This window comes from Hemibagrus wyckioides, linkage group LG12, assembly GCF_019097595.1.
Source record: "Hemibagrus wyckioides isolate EC202008001 linkage group LG12, SWU_Hwy_1.0, whole genome shotgun sequence".
NCBI lineage: Eukaryota > Metazoa > Chordata > Actinopteri > Siluriformes > Bagridae > Hemibagrus > Hemibagrus wyckioides.
In genome coordinates, this window is record NC_080721.1 from 3,305,693 (window position 1) to 3,326,562 (window position 20,870).

General features: G+C 38.8%; 2 non-coding genes across 2 annotated transcripts; both read right to left on the bottom strand.

Annotated features, from left to right (window-relative positions):
- Positions 1–11,129: 11,129 nt before the first annotated feature.
- trnaf-gaa (transfer RNA phenylalanine (anticodon GAA)) lies at positions 11,130–11,202 on the bottom strand. The gene has a single exon. It is a non-coding gene; the product is annotated as a tRNA-Phe (tRNA).
- Positions 11,203–14,503: 3,301 nt separating this feature from the next.
- trnaf-gaa (transfer RNA phenylalanine (anticodon GAA)) lies at positions 14,504–14,576 on the bottom strand. Its single transcript has one exon. It is a non-coding gene; the product is annotated as a tRNA-Phe (tRNA).
- Positions 14,577–20,870: the final 6,294 nt, after the last annotated feature.

Consider the following 20,870-nt stretch of genomic DNA (forward strand, 5'->3'; position numbering starts at 1 on the left):
CTGGAATGGTTTGACATTTCCAGTTGGGTTGTCTTGGTTCTGGAGCGAACCAGTCCCTGCATGGACCTGAGTGAGTTTTGTAGGCGGAACAATGGTCTACTGTATGTGAGACATCATGCATCAGGTGGTTCAGGCGGCTCATCACTGCTGTGACCATGGAGTTCTTCACCGAGACATCAAGCCTGGGAACCTCCGGATCAACACTGACACTCTGGTGGTGAAGTTGATCGACTTTGCCTGTGGGGAATTGTTGAAGGCCCTACATGACTTTTACAGGTAATTTTACTATACATATGTGAGAGAACCTTAGAGAATCATTTTCATGAAGGTTGCTGATCTTTATGGAGGCACTCCAGTTTATTGTCCTCCCGAGTGGACACGTGAAGGACAGTATCTGGGATGTCCTGCTATTCTACTTAGTCTGTGGACACTTGCCCTTTAAGACTAAAGATGAAATTACAGATGGGAGAGTACCTACAGTGATAAGCAGTCTACTACTAGGTTTTTAGCCTTTTAGGATTAGGTGATGCTTTGAATAAGTCACTTTAGATCGATGTCAGTTCAAAGATGTTCACCATTTCTTCAGTCATCCATGTCGTCCTCATTGTTGTGGGAAACAATAATGCAGTGAACTGTCGCCTTTCTTGACGATTGTTGTTCTCAGAGTGCAGGCACGCCCTATACGCACTCGTCCCACCTCACGAGGCTGCAAGACACTGCTTGGGTATCATTATAACCGTTTATTGTGGTCTTATTTAGGCTCTGGTACTCGTTTGCAGAGGCTGGTGTGAATCCATGTGGCTCTCTTGATGACCTTTACAGCAGTCTGTGTTGTCAGTAGAATCTGGAACGGTCCCAGCCACCTCTTTGCTTTCCAGCTCTTTCTCCTGAAATCCTTCACCATGACCCAATCTCTTGGTTTCAAATCATGCAGGTCAGTCTGCTTGGGCTCTGGAAGGGCCTCTTTTACCTGTTTATGTACTACAGACAGAGCAGAGGACAGGTTTGCACAGTAAATCAACATTTCATCTTCACATCCATCCTGTACCTGTATTGGGTGGTCTGAATGGGCCCTCCGCATGATCTGGGGATTCCCAGTGTTGGTGTGTTTTGCAAAGCTCTTTTAAGTTTTTCAAATGCCTGTTCTGCTTCTGGGGTCCAACTAAGTGCACTGTGGGCTAGTAAGCCCTTCCCATGAGCTATAGCCTCGAGGATTGCATAATCTAGGATGAACATCCTGCAATATGAGCACATTCCAAGAAAAGACAGCAATTGTTTCTCTGTGATTGGTTCTGGAATGTTTTGGATGGCTTCAACTCTACTAGTTTCCTAGTTACTAGTATCTTTTGCCATCTGCTGAGATTAAATGTCCTAGGAACTTCACTTCTTGCTGTACAAACTGCAGTTTGGATAGGTTAGCCTTGTGTCCCTCTTTAGCGAGGTCACAGTAGTGCGATTGTGTCGATTTCACCATGTTCTTTCGTAGGGGCTGCTATGAGACAATCTTCCACATATTGAAGGAGAACTGAGTCCTTAGTTAAAGTGAGAGACTCTAAGCTGTTTCTAAGGGCTTCATTGTAAATCGTTGGATATTCACAGTAGACTTGGCAGAGGCACTGAATGGTGTATGACTTGCCATTAAATGAGAACGCAAACCAAAAATTGATTGTCAGGCTGAACAGATACGCTAAAGAATGCGTTGGCCAAATCCACAACTGAAAACCATTTACTCTCAGGTGTTAGCTGAGACAAGATAGTGTAGGGGTTAGGAACATTTTTGGCTCTTTGCGCTACTGCATCACTGACAGCTTGTAAGTCTTGGACAAACCTCCATTCTTCAGGCTCACCTGCTGCTCTGATCTTCCTAAGATAGGTATGAGAACTTGTGGACCAGGCCTTTTATTTACTCGAGTTAATCCAACTTCTACTGCATAACGGTGTTCATCCCAAAACAACCTTTTTAACATCAACATCTCTGGCTTATCTAACTTTCTAAACCATTCTGTTTCATATTTATCATCAGGTCCCCGTATATGTAAGTGTGCAGTACAAGGTAAAATCCTCAGGACACATGTACTTTGTCAGTGGTCTAATGTAATGAAGTACAATTACTTCGTTACAGTACTTAAGTATTTTTTGAGAGTTTTTGTACTTTACTTGAGTTTTTCCATTTCTGTCAACTTTTACTTCACTACTCTTTTGAAACAAATTCTATCCTTTTACTCCGATACATTATCTGTTCAGCATTTTCGTTACTTACTCCAAAAAACACCTGCGTCCAAATTTGTTGTAAAGGACGTTTGTGGTCAGTGATGACTTTACTCTTGGCATGTCTGATACAAGCAGGTCATGAGCGCATAGCTGCAGCATGGCAGCCACAACATCATGTAGCAGTAGTGACACTGCCCCAGCACTCAGTACTGCTTCTCCAACGCCTCCGCTATCAAATAACTTGGAGGAGGATCATCCATGGCCATACCTACAAGACATGTTTCCCTTTGTTGGCGTGAAGGATTCTTCATACCGAATGAAGTGCCTCTTATGTGTGCCGAAAGAAACCAAAATACTGGCATTCAAAAACTCACCGTCAAACCTGAAGAAACACGTTGAGGTAAGTTAAGACAGTTTTAGTTTAGCCAAAACAGTTTTAACTTATAAAATAAGTTATGTGGTTAATATGCTGTATTTAGTACTTATTAGCTAATGTGTCTGTGTCTGCCTAGCCATGCTGTATAGGTTGGTTGATGTTAGCTAACATTGTCTTTAGCTATATTTGTTATATTACCGTTACACAAAGCCGACATCACTTGTCATTTGGCTAGTGTGGTATGTAACATGGCGTGAGTTAAATCGTCACTGGATAGTTGTGGTTTCTGTTTTTCTGTCACAGACAGCCCAAACCATTGTCGATGCATTTGTATAGTTGAGCTTTTCTCTAAAACATCTTTCAGTAAATTTTTAAATAAGGTTGAGTTACATGAATCATGTGCCCTAACACAAGTTGGGTAACGTTTTGATTTGAACATAATGACATTGATATTCCCAAGGTAGAGTGTACATACCTGTTAACTTTACACACATTTAGGATGATGAGTAAAAAAATCTGAATTCACTGATCAGTATATGAGACTTGAATGGATATTGTTAATCTCAGTAAAGGAAATGTGTTGCACAACTTAATGCATTGAAAACTTATTTGAACACCAATAACTGGCTTTGGAATTGGGAAGGGGCTGGTTGGTCATCATGTCTGCACAAATAAAAATGGCAATTGACTGTTATAGAATAACTTTTAAAAACTAGGTGCTAAGTTTTTTATGCTTAAAAATGCCTTTGTCATTGTTTCAGAGAAAGCATGCACACCACCTAAAAAAATATGAAGAGCTAACATCAGCAAAGAGAAGAAGGACCCTTATGACTCCCCCCACCTGCAGGCAGACCACATTAGTAAACACCAGGGCCATGCCTGGTGCATTGAAGTCCATTGACAAAGCTGTGGTGAAGTAAGCGGTCTTTGGGCTCCAGCCATTCTCTGTTGTAGAGCCAGAATCATTTAGAGAGTTTGTGAAGGAACTCTAGCCTAATGCAAACATTTTATGGAGGCCAACCCTGTGTTCCATGATTGAGGATGCTTCTAAGGAAATGAAGAGGATGGTGATTGAAACCATGAAAGTAGTTGACCATATCGCCACAACCACCGACTGCTAGACTGCAAGAAGGCGTAGCTTTATTGGAGTTACTGCCCACTGGATAGATCCTGAGAGTTTGAAAAGATGCTCAGCTGCCCAAGCCTGCAGACAACTTAGAGGTTCACACACATTTGATGTGTTGGCAAGCGCCCTAAACGACATTCACTCTGAGTTTGAAATTTGGGGGAAGATTGTCAGAACAACAACAGATAATGGTGCAAACTTCCTTAAAGCTTTCCAGGTGTTTGGGGAAGATGAGAACAGTGGAGTCAGTGGTGATGGTGATACAGGAGACGAAGAAGAGGATCAAGAGGTGGGTGAAGATGTGGACTTTCAGAGCTTCTGAATGAGGATGATGGCTTTGAGTACCAGCTCCCAAAGCACCAGCGCTGTGCTTGTCACTTGCTCAACCTCATAGGTACTGTTGATGCAATAAAAGCAACATCCAATGAGGGCTACAAGAAACTGTACCATTCAACATTTGGCAAGTGTAATGCACTATGGAACAAATGTGGAAGATCCACACTTACAGCCGAAATAGTGGAAGACATTTGCTCCATTCTGCTGCTGCGCCCAAATACCACAAGGTGGAACTCCTTGTTTCTGGCAGTGGAAAGACTGCTAAGGATCATTCGAGACAAGGGAGAGGCAGCCATCAGAGTCATGTGCACAGACTTAACTGTTCCAATGTAAGTAAGAATTTTGTACGTTTTCTTATTTCACTATGCACTTGACTACTCTTTCTTGGGCATACTTTCTTTCACCTTGTCTTATGATGAGTTGCATGAAACGGTTTTATTTTTATAAAAGCATACATTTTGTTTTTATCACAGGTTCAATCCGGCTGAAATTGCATTTCTCACAGAGTATACTGCTGTCATGACTCCCATTTCCCAAGCAACCAACATCTTGCAAGCAGAACAAATGTTCACATGGGTTGGCTGCTGCCAACAATCAACCTGCTGACCACCAAACTTGAACGTGTCAAGTTACCACTGAAGTACTACAAGCCTCTGATGGATGCCCTACTGGTGGGAATAGAAAATCGTTTTGGCCACATGGAAGAACCAACCCTAGGTGATGCAACCAGGTCCAGCTCATCTGATGAAGATGACGACTTCTCTGCCCTGCAAACACAAGACAGCTCCAAAGAACTGGATGGGTACTTGTCCTGCGTAGCAGACCACACAGACTTGCTGAAATCCTTCCCAGCTGTCTGCAAGCTATCTGTGAAGCTGAACACACCTCTGCCTGCCTCAGCAGCCTGTGAAAGGTTATTTAGCTGTGCAGGACTTGTCTTCAGACCAAGGAGAGCGAGGCTGGATTCTCACAAATTTGAAAACCAACTTCTTTTGAGGTTAAACAGGAAGTTTTTCAGCTTCAAATAAGGACTGCATTGTTAATGTGGGGAAGAAATGAAACAGAGGACTGAATGGGTTTAGGAGTAAGAGGGAGGGGTTTAACAGATGGACACAATGCAAAGACAAGAAAAACTGGATATTGAATTTGCCAAATATGATTATAATTTCTAAATGTCACAGGCAGTGTTGGGTCCAAGTTACAAGGGCACATGTATGAAAACACTGATACTTTACAGTTCATTAAAATGCAGTTCACCAAGTTCCTCTTCTTAAAATACAGTTCACTAAGTTCCTTTTCTTTCTCTCATGCAAGTTTTATTTTTTAGGTGGCGCATGTATTGAGAAGTTTAAGAAAGAAAGCACTACAGAATAAAATTCATAATTCTCCAAATTATTAGTCTTGCTTTTTTATTAATGTCATTTACTTCTACTTTTACTTCCCATACTTGAGTACATTCATGAAAATACTACTTTTGATACTTAAGTATAGTTTGTTTCAGATACTTTAAGACTTTTACTCAAGTAGAATTATAATGGGTGACTAACTTTTACTTGAGTCATTTTTTAACAAAATACCTGTACTTTTACTCGAGTGTGGCTTTTGGGTACTTTATACAACACTGCTTTGTCTTTACTGGGTTAGTTAGAGCTTGAGCTTTTTCAATGAGCTTCTGGTTTTACTGCATTCACTGTGAGACGCACAGTTTCCATTCATACACATGCTTCAGGAGACTGGGATCATGTTTAACACCCTGAAATTCACTAGCATCATTAAGTTTGACAGCCAAATCTTCATGTCTTCATACACATTTGCCATAAACGCATATTACAAAGTACAGCAAAAATCGGAGCTTTGTAGTATCAGGGTCAAACTGGATGTTTTTATTTACCTCAGGAGTTCTGGAGTTCACATTTTGAAGTTTGATGGACGTCTGAAACACGTGATGTGTCGTTCATGAACGAATCGTTCATTTGAAAATGAATCCTTAATACGACTCGGGAACAACGAGTCGTCTCAGAGAGTGATTCATTCATTTGGAAACGAATCCTTAATATGGCTCAGGAACAACGAGTCGACTCAGAGGGCGATTCGTTCATTTGGAAACGAATCCTTAATCTGACTCGGGAACAACGAGTCGTCTCAGAGAGTGATTCGTTCATTTGGAAACGAATCCTTAATATGACTCGGGAACAACGAGTCGTCTCAGAGGGCGATTTGTTAATTTTAAATGAATCCTTAATATGACTCAGGAACAACGAGTCGTCTCAGAGAGTGATTCGTTTATTTGGTATTGACTGCGCATGCGCAACAATCTATGGGTTTAGTACGGGAAACATGACGTTCGGCGATGCGGTCTATACCGGAAACAGAAATTATTCGGTTTTTTAAATTATTATTATTTATTAAATCAAGAACAAATACAAACACAACAGCAGGAGGCTTAACAACAATAACATATAAGGATACAAACAAGCCACAACAGCAATGGGGCACAAAACCTAAATAAATAAATAAATAAATAAATAAATAAATAAAAAAAATTAAAGACCTTTGTCATAACACGGAGTATTTTTTGAAAATTGTATTTCTCCACTCAGTTACAGGAGAATTCGGTAACCCTCCCTGATTCAGCCTTACGAGAACAAATTAAAGTGAACACAATTAGTCACTGCAATTAACAAGAGTTTTGTGACACCACAACAAATAATCCCTTACCTGTATGCCAGTGAAACAATCCTCTATGGTGGTTTGATAAGGGAATCCCTGCAAATGACAAAAAGCTGAAGCTCAAGATCTGTTTCACAAACGTGTGCATCTAATAATCATCAAGACAGGGGTTTATTATAAAATAGCAAATTAACAGACACTGGAAAATATTAGGGCAAACAGAACAAAATGCTGAACCAGAAACAGAAAACAGTGAGTAACAACACAGCACCCAAAGCCTGGGACTCAGCAAACAACACATGAGAAACAACCATTTGTACAAAGTTACCAAGCAGCTGCTAATGATCACCAATTTCATATGTAGGTTGAAACCCAGTCATTAACTGAAACAGAAACAGCTGTGTAGGAGCTAAAAATTGGGTGAGGAACATTTACCTCTGCTATTAAGGTGAGGTTGTGGATGACAGTTTTATGTCACAGGTCATACATCATGGCAAGATCAAGCACAGCAACAAGACATAAGGTAGTTCTACTGCAGTAGTGATATCAGCAAGGTATATCAGCAGACTGGGGTTTCAAGATGTGCTGTTCAAGCTATTCTTAAGAAGCACAAAGAACGGGTGATATTGACCACAGACGCAGGGGCCGGCCAAGGAAATTTAATGTGGCAAATGACACATCAACCTTACTTCCCCTCGACATCAGAAGATGTCCAGAAGTGCCATCAGCAAAGAACTGGGGAAACCAGTGGGAGGTACACCCATCTGCTCTCCAGAGAAGTCAGGTCAGAAGTGGTCTTCATTGAAGAATTGCAGCCAAAAAGCCATACCTCCGACATGGAAACAAGGCTAAGCAACTCAACACTTATACACAAAAACATAGGAAATGAATTTCAGCAGGTCTCTAGACTGACGAGGCATAATTTGAAATATTTGGCTGTGGAGGTCCCTTGCAAGCTTGGAGCTGCATTTCTGCAAATGGAGTTGGAGATTTGGTCAGGAATAATGGCATCCCCAATGCTGAGAAATACAGGCAGAATGTTTGGCTGAATGTTTGGGGATGTTGTCCTGTTGCAGGATAAATCGGGAGCCAATGTCATTAAGAACTATCTTCAGCATAGAGATGACCAAGGAGTCCTGGAAGTGATGGTTTGGCCCCCACAAAGCCTTGATCTCAGCATCATTGTGTCTGTCTGGGATTACATGGAGAGACAGAAGAATTCAGGCAGCCTGAATACACAGAAGATCTGTGATTAGTTCTCCAAGGTGTTTGGAACAATCTACCTCCTGAGTTCCTTCAAAAACTGTGTGCAAATGTACCTAGAAGAATTGATGCTGCATTACAGACAAAGGCTGGTCACACCAAATATTAATTAATTTAATTAATTATTTTTTCTTCTGGTCATTTACTTACTATTTTGTTAATTGATAAAACTAATAATACTTCTATTTTTGAAAGTATTCAGTTTTTTGGCAGTATTTTAGCACACCTACCCAAAACCTTTGCACAGCATCTTTAATAGAAATAAAAACAAGAATTTGGTGCACAGGTTTTTAACTTATTTTGCGTTTTCTGAAATGAACATGTGATCAGAATTACCCACATTGATTATGAATATGGTTAAATGTCCCTTTAGCAATCTTTACCTTGACCAGGCGCTTTTGGTAGCCATTGAACAGCTTCTAGCATTATTGCAGTTGGTAATTTGATCTTCTTGGCAATTTTAACTTCTCCATAGCATGATGCTAACACCACCATGTTTAACAGATGGTAAAGTGTTCTTAGGGTTAATGTAGTACTTTGGTATACTGATTGTAAAAGTTTTCCAAATGATTCATATTCTATAAATGACCATTTTAGAGACTGGTGACATGGAGGATTCACAAGAAGATATTGAAGGTTTGTGTTTACGATTGTTTTGTAAATTGGTTTTCGGTTAAACGATCTGGTATTGCACGTGAATAATTCTAACTATTGCATGGGAAATTTGTCCGTACCATTTATTGTCTGCAGGTTTCCCTACTGTTGTAGTTATGCAAGAAGCACAGGGATTAGGAGATGAGGCCCCTGTTAGAAGGTACTTCATATTTTAATACAAAATTTCATATTTTAAGACACTTTATGTTAAGGAGCCGCACTTAATAGCAAGTAGCTGTTAGCTACTAATAGTAATAGTTTATTGATGATTGGTAATAATTATTAATGTATTTTATTGTTATCAATATTATTAATAATCAGGAAACTATCAATTAACAGCAATGTTGCTATTTTTGATCACTCCTTATTATAAAATGGTCCCCAAAATTTCTATCTTGTATCTTTGTGTAAACTATTTTCTGTACCCAGCTGTCCGTATGCCAGAAGGACATGGGTCAGGAGATGAGGCCCAGGCAGACGTTACCTCCGCTGCCCAAAGCAAAACCAAATAATCAAGAAAGAGAGGTGAGTTTAGAAGAGTGAAACAGATTGATGGTCAGTTTTCCTGTCCATCATTAAGATGCGTACATGCAGTACACCAATGTAAAACCCCAAACCTCAGGAGCCAGTTTACATTGAGTGAGTGGTACAGAGTTTAGCCTAGATGAGTGCTATAGGATTCTTTTATCTTTTACAGTGATAAGAAAATAGATGAAAAACAGGCTTACAGAGCAATGGGGAGTGTTAGTGTGTTTTCATTTGGGATAGCATGAAGGAGAAGAGGCGATGAAGAGACTTCTGGAGAGATTTTGAGCATGTGGTGTTTGTTCTGCCATTACAAGACCCCCCTCTGTTCCCTTCTCCTCAGAGTGATATCAGGTCAGGTTGATGCTAGTCGGTGATAGCTAGCCACCATCTGTAAATCAGGGGACTATCAGTGGCTAACTGGCCATTGATATAAAATGCCTAAAAGGCACAAATACAGAATCAATCATCTGACTCAGTCTAATCTAGTAATACTAACAGTCACTACCCAATTTTTAATTTTTTTTTTAATTATTATTAATGTTCAGTCATGGGTGGAAATTCTGGAATATTCAAAAATGACTTAAACATATTTATTTTGCTGCTTCATATGTATGCTTCAGAACATTTCAGAAGCAAATATTGTGCTAATAGCAGGATGTACATTGAGATAAACATTTCTCTTATAAGCCATATGTCAAGTTTATAAAACATGGTTACAATATCACTCACACTACAGACTCCGTTGAAAAATTGGACAAGATTATCTTCCAATTAAAGCATAAAAATATGATAAATATATATATGAAAAATATATATTTTTTTATTTTGTCCTGTGTAGCCACATGTACATAGAGTCTACACACCAAATTATGTGTGTCCCTCTGTTACAGAACAAATCTGTGGGGATTTACCTTAAACACCTATTTTTGGTGGTTCTTCAAGAATGGGTTTAGATATTCTTTTTTCCCTACCTGGGTAAACAACCTGTTACCAGACAAAGCTGGTCAATAGAGGAATGTGCTGCAGTTGAAAGGCATTTGAGAAGGTTCTTAGTGATGAACCAAGTAGCAGGTAAAACAGACTGTCAGCAGTGCCTTGCTGCAGAACCTCAAGCCCTTGGAAGCAGAGACTGGAAAACCACATCGCTTCCCACACGAGAAAATGTCAGTAAAAGATCAAAACTGACCACGTTACTGGTCTTTCTTTATTTTGCATTAGTATTGTATTTCTCAGGGTTGTTCTGGGACCTGCAGTTTTTTTTTTCTTTTGTCCTGAAAGTTGTGTATGATGATAGGTGCATCCAATATACTCTGGAGGTGAATGTTCACACCAGTTAAAGCTTTCAAGTTTGGTGAAAACGCACTGTGTGAATGGTGTTTCTCTATTATTCTATATTAGAATTGTTGTTAAAATCAGGCACCTAGGAATACAGACTGCTTTTACAAAAATTTCTGAAAGAATGGGTCGCTCTCAGGAGCTCGGTGAATTTCAGCGCGGTACCATGACACCCAATTGAAAATCTATGGAAAGAACTAAAGGTCAGAGTTGATAGAAGAGGCCCATGGAACCTTCAAGATTTGTGTGGAAGAACAGGCCAAAATCACACCTGAGCAATGCATGCTACTAGTTTCTCCATACAGGAGGAGTCTTGAAGCGGTCTTTACCAACAAAGGCTTTTAAATAAATTGCAGTAAGTGTTCCCCCTCTGTCATTTCACATTATTACACATCACTTCATTTATGGACATCTATGGTTTGATTTCTTTGCATGGGTTGTTACCAACATCTGGTGAAAATTTCATGTCAACAGCACCTTTAGAAATATATTTACTGAGAAATATGATACAACACCCCTGGAGAAGAGAGGGTTAAAGGCCTTGCTCAATTGCCCAACAGTGGAGCTTGAAACCCAATCTTCTAATCAACAACCCAGAGCTTACCACTGATCAAAACATCCACCCTCAGCTGCCGAAACCCGGGATCGAACCAGGGACCTTTAGATCTTCAGTCTAACGCTCTCCCAACTGAGCTATTTCGGCACAGTGCTACAGAAAACATGTAACTACAGTGTTCCTGTATGGAGAGCGGCTTCAATGCTATTTGCCGGCTTTCAGGACCTTTATGCATTCAACAGCATTAATATAACAAATCATGTCAAATCCTATAATAATCTTTTAGTTTACTGCCATAATGAAAATCATCCTCTTACAAATTCTATACATTTTAATCCAATCCAAAACTGCAAAAATGTTCCTGTTAATTTGGTGATTTTTAAAGTCATGCAGTTTGTACTTCATAAAGCTGTAGGTCCTGTAAAGGACATTCTCTTAAAGAGGCTAAAAACAACAATGGTTCATTTAACAACAAAAAGGCAGATATTTGCCTATATTATATATTATAGTATATTTATCATACTCTAATTCCATCCTTGGTGTAAGCACATTGTCTTCAGTTTTGCACATCTGTATTCGCATGGCCTTAGCAAACTCACATAACACATATAGTGATATTTATGATATAGTTAGTGGCACATTCTTGTAAGACAAATGTATATATTTATATTAATTTGTTAAAAAAAATTTGCTTTGTTTGGATCATACAATTATTTCTAATATTTTTTCTTAAAGGCAGACAAGGTTACAAGTTTTTTGCCATATGAATAAACCAGAGGGGTCTAGAATATTGCTGAAAATGATTCATTACTTGAACAGAAACAGGAGATTTATAATATCCACCATTAACTTTTACATTTCTTCAAATAGCACAAATAAATAAAAACATGTATTTGTTTCTACTGTTTTCTGTTTGTCGTCACCATTTTTTTTTTGTTACTACTTTTGGCAATATATATATAGCCAACATATTATCATATAGCCAATATTATTAATAATAATAATAATAATAATAATAATAATAATAATAATAATATACAATAATCTATATTATACTTGCACCTCTAATTTCATTGTTTATTTTTTTACAGCTTCTCTTCTCTTCTCTTCTCTTCTCTTCTCTTCTCTTCTCTTCTCTTCTCTTCTCTTCTCATTCGGGGCTAGATTAAAATCATTCATGGCTCGAGCCCTGAAAGATTAGCCCTAGCGACGCCCCTGTATATGACTAATATATATATATATATATATATATATATATATATATATATATATATATTAGTCAGATCACAAGCTAGAGGTAAGTTGACTTTCCTTGTGCTGAGAAATGATTGTATAATTTGACATTTTTCTTGAGGAAAATTGTGTTTATAAATGAATCCACACTAAAATTTGATCTGAAAAACACTCTGTGAATCTTTCATGGACCCCACGCTGTGTGTCAGTGTCCAGCACACTGTGTTTAACTATAGTGATGCTAATGCTAATTCCGGGAGGATTGTAGGCTAAATAACTGCTTTTACAACTTTAAATAAGGAAGAGTCAAGAATGAAAATGTAAGAAGAAGATAAAAGACGAGATAAACACACAGTTTAAGTAACAAAATCTCTCAAAAAGCTTCACCGTCATTCCGCGATCCTGTCGCCATTTTGAATCCCTCCGCCGCCATTTTGTGGTATTTCGGTATAAGGAATGGAAATGAAGCTAAAATGGGGGAAGGTAATTAAACCTCACACAATACATCATAACAAACTTATTTTATTTTAACAAACTAATATACATTCTGGTGCAAGTGACCTCCGGTGGTGAGAACTGGTATTGCTTTATCTCTCCTGTTGAAGGTTCTGTTTTAGAGAGAAGCGTAAACATTAAAAATAAATCATGAAATAATTGTAGAATTTACTAATGTTCCTGTTTTTTTGTAGAACGTGACTGAAAATGACGGACATTATGAAGAATACCGACGAACAGTTTCCTGTTGTAGATTATTGCAGTCCAGGTAGGACACACACACACACACACACACACACATTATTCATCATTTAAGGAACAGTGTTGAGTTCTGAGGAACGTTATAATATGTAAGTTTGTAGTTTTCCATCAGGTATGGAAACTGTACAAATATATGACATTCACATGAGCACAGAAGTCGTGTAATTCCTCTGTAGCCCTAACTGAGGTTTTGATCTGCAGGGAACAGCACAGTGCACGAGTGTGAATCCTCCAAAGACGAGGCTGATTTTCCTGGCCCTCTTATGAGGTGAGACTCTCTTACTCCCCTTATATAGCACACAGAAGCTGAACAGTAATTGTAAGCATTAAACCGTAATATCAGGAGTTTAATACGTGTGCTCAGTAAATGGCATAAAGCAGCCATTCCAACGTGTGTTGCAGCAACCAGATGCAGAAGGAGGAACTGAAGAGGTTCATCCAGTGCAAAGTTGAGGGGTGTTTCAGAGAAAGACATGAATGCAACCAAGTGGAAGCATATTTCTTCTGGCAGATCATGGAATTGTTCTGTCGTAAAAATGGAGTAAGTGTTATAGTTCATTAAGCTACACCCCCCCCAAAAAACCTACAATAGATGTGTTACCTAATGATGTTTCTTTTACAGGAAGTGATGATGCGTGAAGTGGCAGTACTCCTCTTAAAGGGCTACAACTTGCTTACGAAGTCAGTAAATGTAAGTATATTACACATCAGTATCAGCATCTGTCTGTATATGACGGTGTACTTTTGCATGGTTTTTGCCGGTATCGTGATGACTAACAGGAACATTTGTGCTACAGGGAGAAAATGCTATGACATGGAGGGAGTGGTGCCTTCCTCTGGCGAGACTCCGTCGCACCGGATGATGAGCAAAGAGAGGCTTTGATTAAGATGGGGGATGATCTTGGTATGGATACAAAATAATCCTAACATGTGTCGTGTAAAATCCATGGAATTCTGCACTGTGTCACGTGTCCTGAGCCTCACATGCATGTTTGGTGTTTTATCTGCAGCCAGCAGATATCTGACCTTCGCAGCACATATCTGCTATGTGGTGGCAAAAGTGGAGCTGGGGTCGCGTAGTGAGTTTGAATTTATCGGAAGTGACAGGTATGTGTGTGTGAGAGAGAAATAGAGATGAGAGATATGGAGAGAGATAGAGAGATGACTTGCTACTGACACATTATTCTGTTTCCTCCAGTGTGCCATTTGGCACGTCAGTTCTGCCTGGCGCCATAGAAAGAACTGAAACTTATGAATACGTGCTGTCGCTGACCTCAGGGCAGGCCCAGCCAAACTTCCAGGTTAATTTGCAAATCGGGCTTAAAATCCTGTAGTGTGAACGAGGCTTTAAAGGCCTTGCTCAATTGCCCAACAGTGGAGCTTGAACCCTGATCCTCTAAACAACAACCCAGTGCCGTAACCACTTGAGCCACCACTGATCAAAACATCCACCCTCAGCTGCCGAAACCCGGGATCGAACCAGGGACCTTTAGATCTTCAGTCTAACGCTCTCCCAACTGAGCTATTTCGGCACAGTACTAGTAGAAATGTAACTACAGTGTTCCTGTATGGAGAGCGGCTTCAATGTTATTTGCCGGCTTTCAGGACATTTATGCATTCAACAGCATTAATATAACAAATCATGTCAAATCCTATAATAATCTTTTAGTTTACTGCCATAATGAAAATCATCCTCTTACAAATTCTATACATTTTAATCCAATCCAAAACTGCAAAAATGTTCCTGTTAATTTGGTGATTTTTAAAGTCATGCAGTTTGTACTTCATAAAGCTGTAGGTCCTGTAAAGGACATTCTCTTAAAGAGGCTAACAACAACAATGGTTCATTTAACAACAAAAAGGCAGATATTTGCCTATATTATATATTATAGTATATTTATCATACTCTAAATCCATCCTTGGTGTAAGCACATTGTCTTCAGTTTGAACATCTGTATTCGCATGGCCTTAGCAAACTCATAACACATATAGTGATATTTATGATATAGTTAGTGGCACATTCTTGTAAGACAAATGTATATATTTCTAAATTTATATATTTATAAAAAAATTGCTTTGTTTGGATCATACAATTATTTCTAATATTTTTTCTTAAAGGCAGACAAGGTTACAAGTTTTTTGCCATATGAATAAACCAGAGCAGGAAATGAAACCTAGGGGTCTAGAATATTGCTGAAAATGATTCATTACTTGAACAGAAACAGGAGATTTATAATATCCACCATTAACTTTTACATTTCTTCAAATAGCACAAATAAATAAAAACATGTATTTGTTTCTACTGTTTTCTGTTTGTTGTCACCATTTTTTTTTTGTTACTACTTTTGGCAATATATATATATATATATATATATATATATATATATATAAAAACAAGGGCGTTTCTAGGATTGGGAAACATCAGGGGCTAATTAGGGAGAGAGGGTAAGCAAGAATAACACGTTTGGCAAGGGTTTTCCCATCCTCCAATCATTTCAGCGTCTTGCTACTAAAAAAGGAGTAAAATTCATTACATTTTCTAATCATCTAACATCACCTCTAATTTCATTGTTTATTTTTTTACAGCCTCTCTTCTCTTCTCTTCTCTTCTCTTCTCTTCTCTTCTCTCCTGCTGCTTGTATCTTGTCTACTTCATGCTCTTGGTGATTTTTCTATCCTATTTCTTTGAGGGTGGAATCATCAGAGACCATCTCCGAGACCGTGTGTGTGTGTGTGTGTGTGTGTGTGTGTGTGTGCGCGTGCAGAGAGTAAACGGCAACAGTGCCACCAGGTTCGCCGTAACTCATTATTTTGAAGAGGCCTTTAAATACTGTGAGGTCATAATTACGGCAGTTACCACTTTCCCCGACAAAACCACATCGAGCTTAATTGAGCAGCTTGTTTTGGTAAATATGATGATTTCTAATTGTTGAACGGTTTCTAGGTTTCAAATGCAAAATTTCTTCATCAACGATTTATTTTCCGTGTCTGTCTTGTAGCTGACTCGCAAAGTGCAAGAAGAGGTTGGTCAAGAACCTGAGTGCCTCCAAGAGCTTTTAGAGCTGCACAGAACTATATTAGAAGAAGCTTCTCATCACTCGGGGCTGCACATGGTATCTATCAGCCATGACATGGCTTCTGAGATTCAGCACTCAGAAGATTGCTCGGTGATTCCTGATCTCCAGTCTCCTGATCCGGAGCAGCCCTCTGACGCTAAGGGTATGTTACACTCCACCACAAACACCAAACTGAACCTTTTACACAATTTGAAGTGGATGGTGTAATCTTTAAGCACCCTTCTGGGTAACAACGCAGTCCCAACATTTCTAATAATTTGTCTCATGAATAATTTTTACATATTAATAAAGTATTCTATTTAGATTTAGTTGAAGACTGTAATATAATTACTAGGCACTTATATTCAAGTACTTTAACTTACTCAGTGAAAGGATACCATAATAACGACGCTGTAATATAGAAACTGCAGACAATACAAGTCTGATTCTTTACTGCAAGAGAAGACACTGGGTGTGATGCTCTTTCATTCCTTATTCAGTTTTAATTAACCAAATTATTGTCTGTTTTTCAGCTCGGTTTTGTTCGAGTTACAAATTGGGAGAGCTTCTGGGAGAGGGAAGCTTCGGCTCTGTCCACGCAGCAGTCCGGGTTGCAGATGAGAAACAGGTAAACGTCCTCCCCCATAAACCCTCAAAAACCATCAAATTCCATAGAATTTTACTGGAAGACTGAACTTTTAATTAGATAAAGGACTTAATAAAGGATTAAATAAGGAAAGGTTTTTGCTGACACATAATATAATGGCTGTGGATTTGTATTCGTTAAGCTAATCGCAAAAAGTTTGCCTTTTAGAACGTACTGATTATGTCTTTGTGTTTGAACAGGTCGCCATTAAGTACATTAAAAAGGATGAGGACTATAAAACCATGACCATTGTAAGTAAACCTCTTCGTATTCATTGTAATGAAATTTGTGTCTGGTCACATAAAGGGAGTTATTTTATAATCTGTCTTTCATAACAGATATTAGACCAACACCGCTGATGTAGCATTGATACCATTTCTGTTGAGCGTAGCTTGGATGTATTCACATCAAATCTGTGCTTGTTCACATTTTAGCCCAGAGAGACACAGGAGCTGCCCTTAGAGGTGGCACTAATGAAGATGGTGTCCAAGCCACCTTGCTGTAGCAGCGTGATACAGCTACTGGAGTGGTTCGACATAGGCGATGAGATCGTCTTGGTCCTGGAGCGGCCCAGCCCCTGTATGGACCTCTGGGATTTCATTGACCTTCAGGGCGATTACCTGTCTGAAGCTCAGACTCGAGAGATCATGGTGCAGGTGCTCCGGGCGGCTGTTCACTGCTGTGACCGCGGAGTGTTACACTGTGACATTAAGCCTGAGAATCTCCTCATCAATCCCAATACCTTGGAAGTTAAACTGATTGATTTTAGCTGTGAACAAACATGAAGGACAAACCCTACACTAAATATTTCGGTAATTTCATGGGATAGAATGGAGTAGAAAATAGTTTTTAAAACAATGATTTTGTGACATTTTGCTGACGCTGCTCCTTCACTCTTACACTCAGGCACTAAAGCATATGTACCTCCAGAGTTTATTGTCAGTAGAGAGTACATGGGAATTCCTGCTACAGTCTGGGGTCTGGGCATACTCCTAGTTAAAATGCTCTTTGGAAGATACCCCTTCGAATCAGTGGCGGCCGGTCAATAGGGGGCACCGGTGCGCTACCCCCTTAAAGTAAGCCAGACTTTCACCAGGGGGATCGGATGAAGAAAAGAAAAGAAGCAAGGAGCTTGGAGCAGATGGAGCCATATTTGCAAATTCAGCAGCAGTCAAGTGATGGAGGTGGAGCTTCCACTTGGTGCAATGGAAAAGAGACTGGTCACTGAGATGACTGACCTTTAACCAGGATCTCATTGAGAAATGTGCAGGCCTGAAAAAGGAGCAACATTTCTTTTCACTGGACTGTGATTAGGCAACTTTCCTGTGTGTGTGTGTGTGTGTGTGTGTTTAATGATTACCTCCATTATGTCATTACTGAAAATAAACCCACATTAAACTCAAATTCACTGATTCATAGAACATTTATTGCATGCTTGACTTTAACAGAAAGGTCTTCAGTATTTTATTTTAGCAGTAATGATACATAATCTCCTGATAAATGGCTAGTTACTGTCCTGCATTACAGTTTGACTGGAAGTTTCTTTGCCTCCCCAAAAATATTTTATTCCCAGCTGCTACTGCTGTCATGCTTCTTCAAACAGGACTGTAGGCTAGATAGTGGGTTCTCCAACATCATTAACCAATTAAAAGTTGTGAGACTCAAAGTGTTTACAGAACATCAACTAAGGTTAAAGTTACCTAATGTAAGTAATAATTTGGAGAATACTGGATGGATTATTTGATTGAGAGAGAAGATTGCTTTGAAGAGGAAGGAGAGAATGGAGAAATTTGTCAGTTTTTTGTGTCGACCTACTGCGAGTGACACTGATGTCGGTGACAGGGAGGTTTTGTCATCAAATAGCAGTTGCACGTCTGTGGATGGGAACAACAATAACGCAGCTAGCAGCTCTATGACATTTCGAGAGTCAGAGAGTGAAAAATCAGCCATAGACGAGCCAAAAGTTAGAAAAATTCACCAGGAAACATATCAGTGAATTATCCAACAGATAAAGGAAACTACCCAGACACAATAACAGATGGGCAAGTAAAACGTTTTATTGTGTCCCAAGGTTCATGCAAACCCCCTGGCCCATTCCCTCGAGATCCACTGCAAGGAGACCGGTGTTTTTCAGCAAGTTTTTACTCCACAACAACAAAAGCTGGAATTCAGCTAGTGAGATCTTGGTTGTGTTACTCGCCTAAGCTTGACGCTGCATATTGTGAACCATGCTGGTTATTTGCAAACCGCAGTCACAAATACTACAACGTGGCATGGACACAAGGAATACGAACATGGCAGACCCTTTTAAATAAAATTATAAAGCATGAAGGCGCAGTATGCCATGTTACAGCTTACAGTGTTTATGATCAGTGGTGTCTGCATGGTACTATCGAACAGCAGTCAGAACAGCAAATCCATGAACAGGCTGGGTGATTCTCACAAAACCACTGAAACACCACGGCACTAATGATTTTAAATAAAAAAAGTGTAATTTAGTAATATAAAAAAGAATCAGAATAAAGACAATACTGTTCTCTACCTTGCACAATGTGTAATTTCAACATGAGAATGAATTATTTTTCTGTTTTACTGCATTTTCTGCTGAAACGCGTCTGGCTGTGTCTGAATGTGTGTTATGATTTAATTTAAACAAATTAACATCAAAAAATGTAGAAAAAAAAATAAATGGATGTTCTACTAGATTATTCTAGATGACAGAAATTTTTTTTTACTGAATATTCATGTATAATATTAATGAAAAAAAGTAGGAAAATGATGTGTCCATGCCTGATGTTCTCATCCTCCGCAACACTTTTTGAGGACCGTTTAAACACACATACAGAATGGAAATAAAGTTTGATTATGAGTGATGGAGCACATGGGACAGTTACTTCAAGATGGTGACCAGGTAAGATCATCTCTTTATATCTCTCCAGTTAAATGTTAAATATTCTATTGTCAGAATGTTAACACCACTTTTTGATTCTCATTACCGAAACAGGAAGGTTTCTACATTTAGAAAATTTTTAGATTTACAATTTTTTTTTATGAAAATGTACTTTATTGAGATCTAATTATATGCATTGAGAAAAAATGAGTAAAGCCATCATGGCTTCTCTATTGTTAACAAAACATCCTGAGGCACCTCATCCTCCGCAACACCATTCTCATACACCAAAACCATTTAAGGCCAGTTGTGGTAACGAGAACTTTAAATATCTCTTATGAATTTAATATTAATTTCAAATTTCCTAAATGTTGATATTTTGCTTTATGATTTGTTTCATTGTAGACAATCAGCAAGTGTGAAAAAAAAAAGCTTTAGCAAAGGCCAGGGCGACAAAGTTCAGGCAAAAATTCTACTAGAAACCCAGAACTGCTGGAGGAGTACAGAAGAGGAGGTTAGGAGAGAGAGAGAGAGAGAGAGAGAGAGAGAGAGGGGTTAGGTTTGGAGATGTTACAGCAGGGGTAATTAGCAATAAACACCCTAAAGTGTTAGGAAATGTACATGAGAGTATACACACACACACACACACACAACCCTTTAGCCACTACTATAACAGGACTTTGGTGCTGGACTGAATGTACTGGTCATACTGTGGGAAATTCCCGCCACACTAAGGCATGTAGGTCGTGTGATTCTTAATGTGACAGCAGCCTAATAAATTTGCTGCACAATTTTGTTATAATTTAGTAATTTAATTACATAATAAATAAACAGTTATTTGTTCTTCTGTTAGTAATTTGTTTTGTTTATTTTCTTGTTTACTTTACTTTTCAATTCATTTCAAAGACTAAAATTAAGCTCTACCCCACCCCACAACTTCAGGCCCAGTATAGAACACACACACACACACACACACACACAGAGTAAGCATCAAGTCTATACTATATGATGATGTATACATAAAATGTTTTCCCCCCTTGTTATGAGACTAATTTAATGTAATGCTTTCTTTCCGCTTCCAGGAATCAAACTGGCAGAATAAAGAAAACTGAAGAGCTGACTAAGAAGGAACATGAAAAGGAAAAAAGACAGTGGTCAGTTATTTTTTAGTGCCATGGTAAAATGCTTCATGTTTTTTAGGCACATGTTGAAATGTTGTCCTGTTTATTCCTGT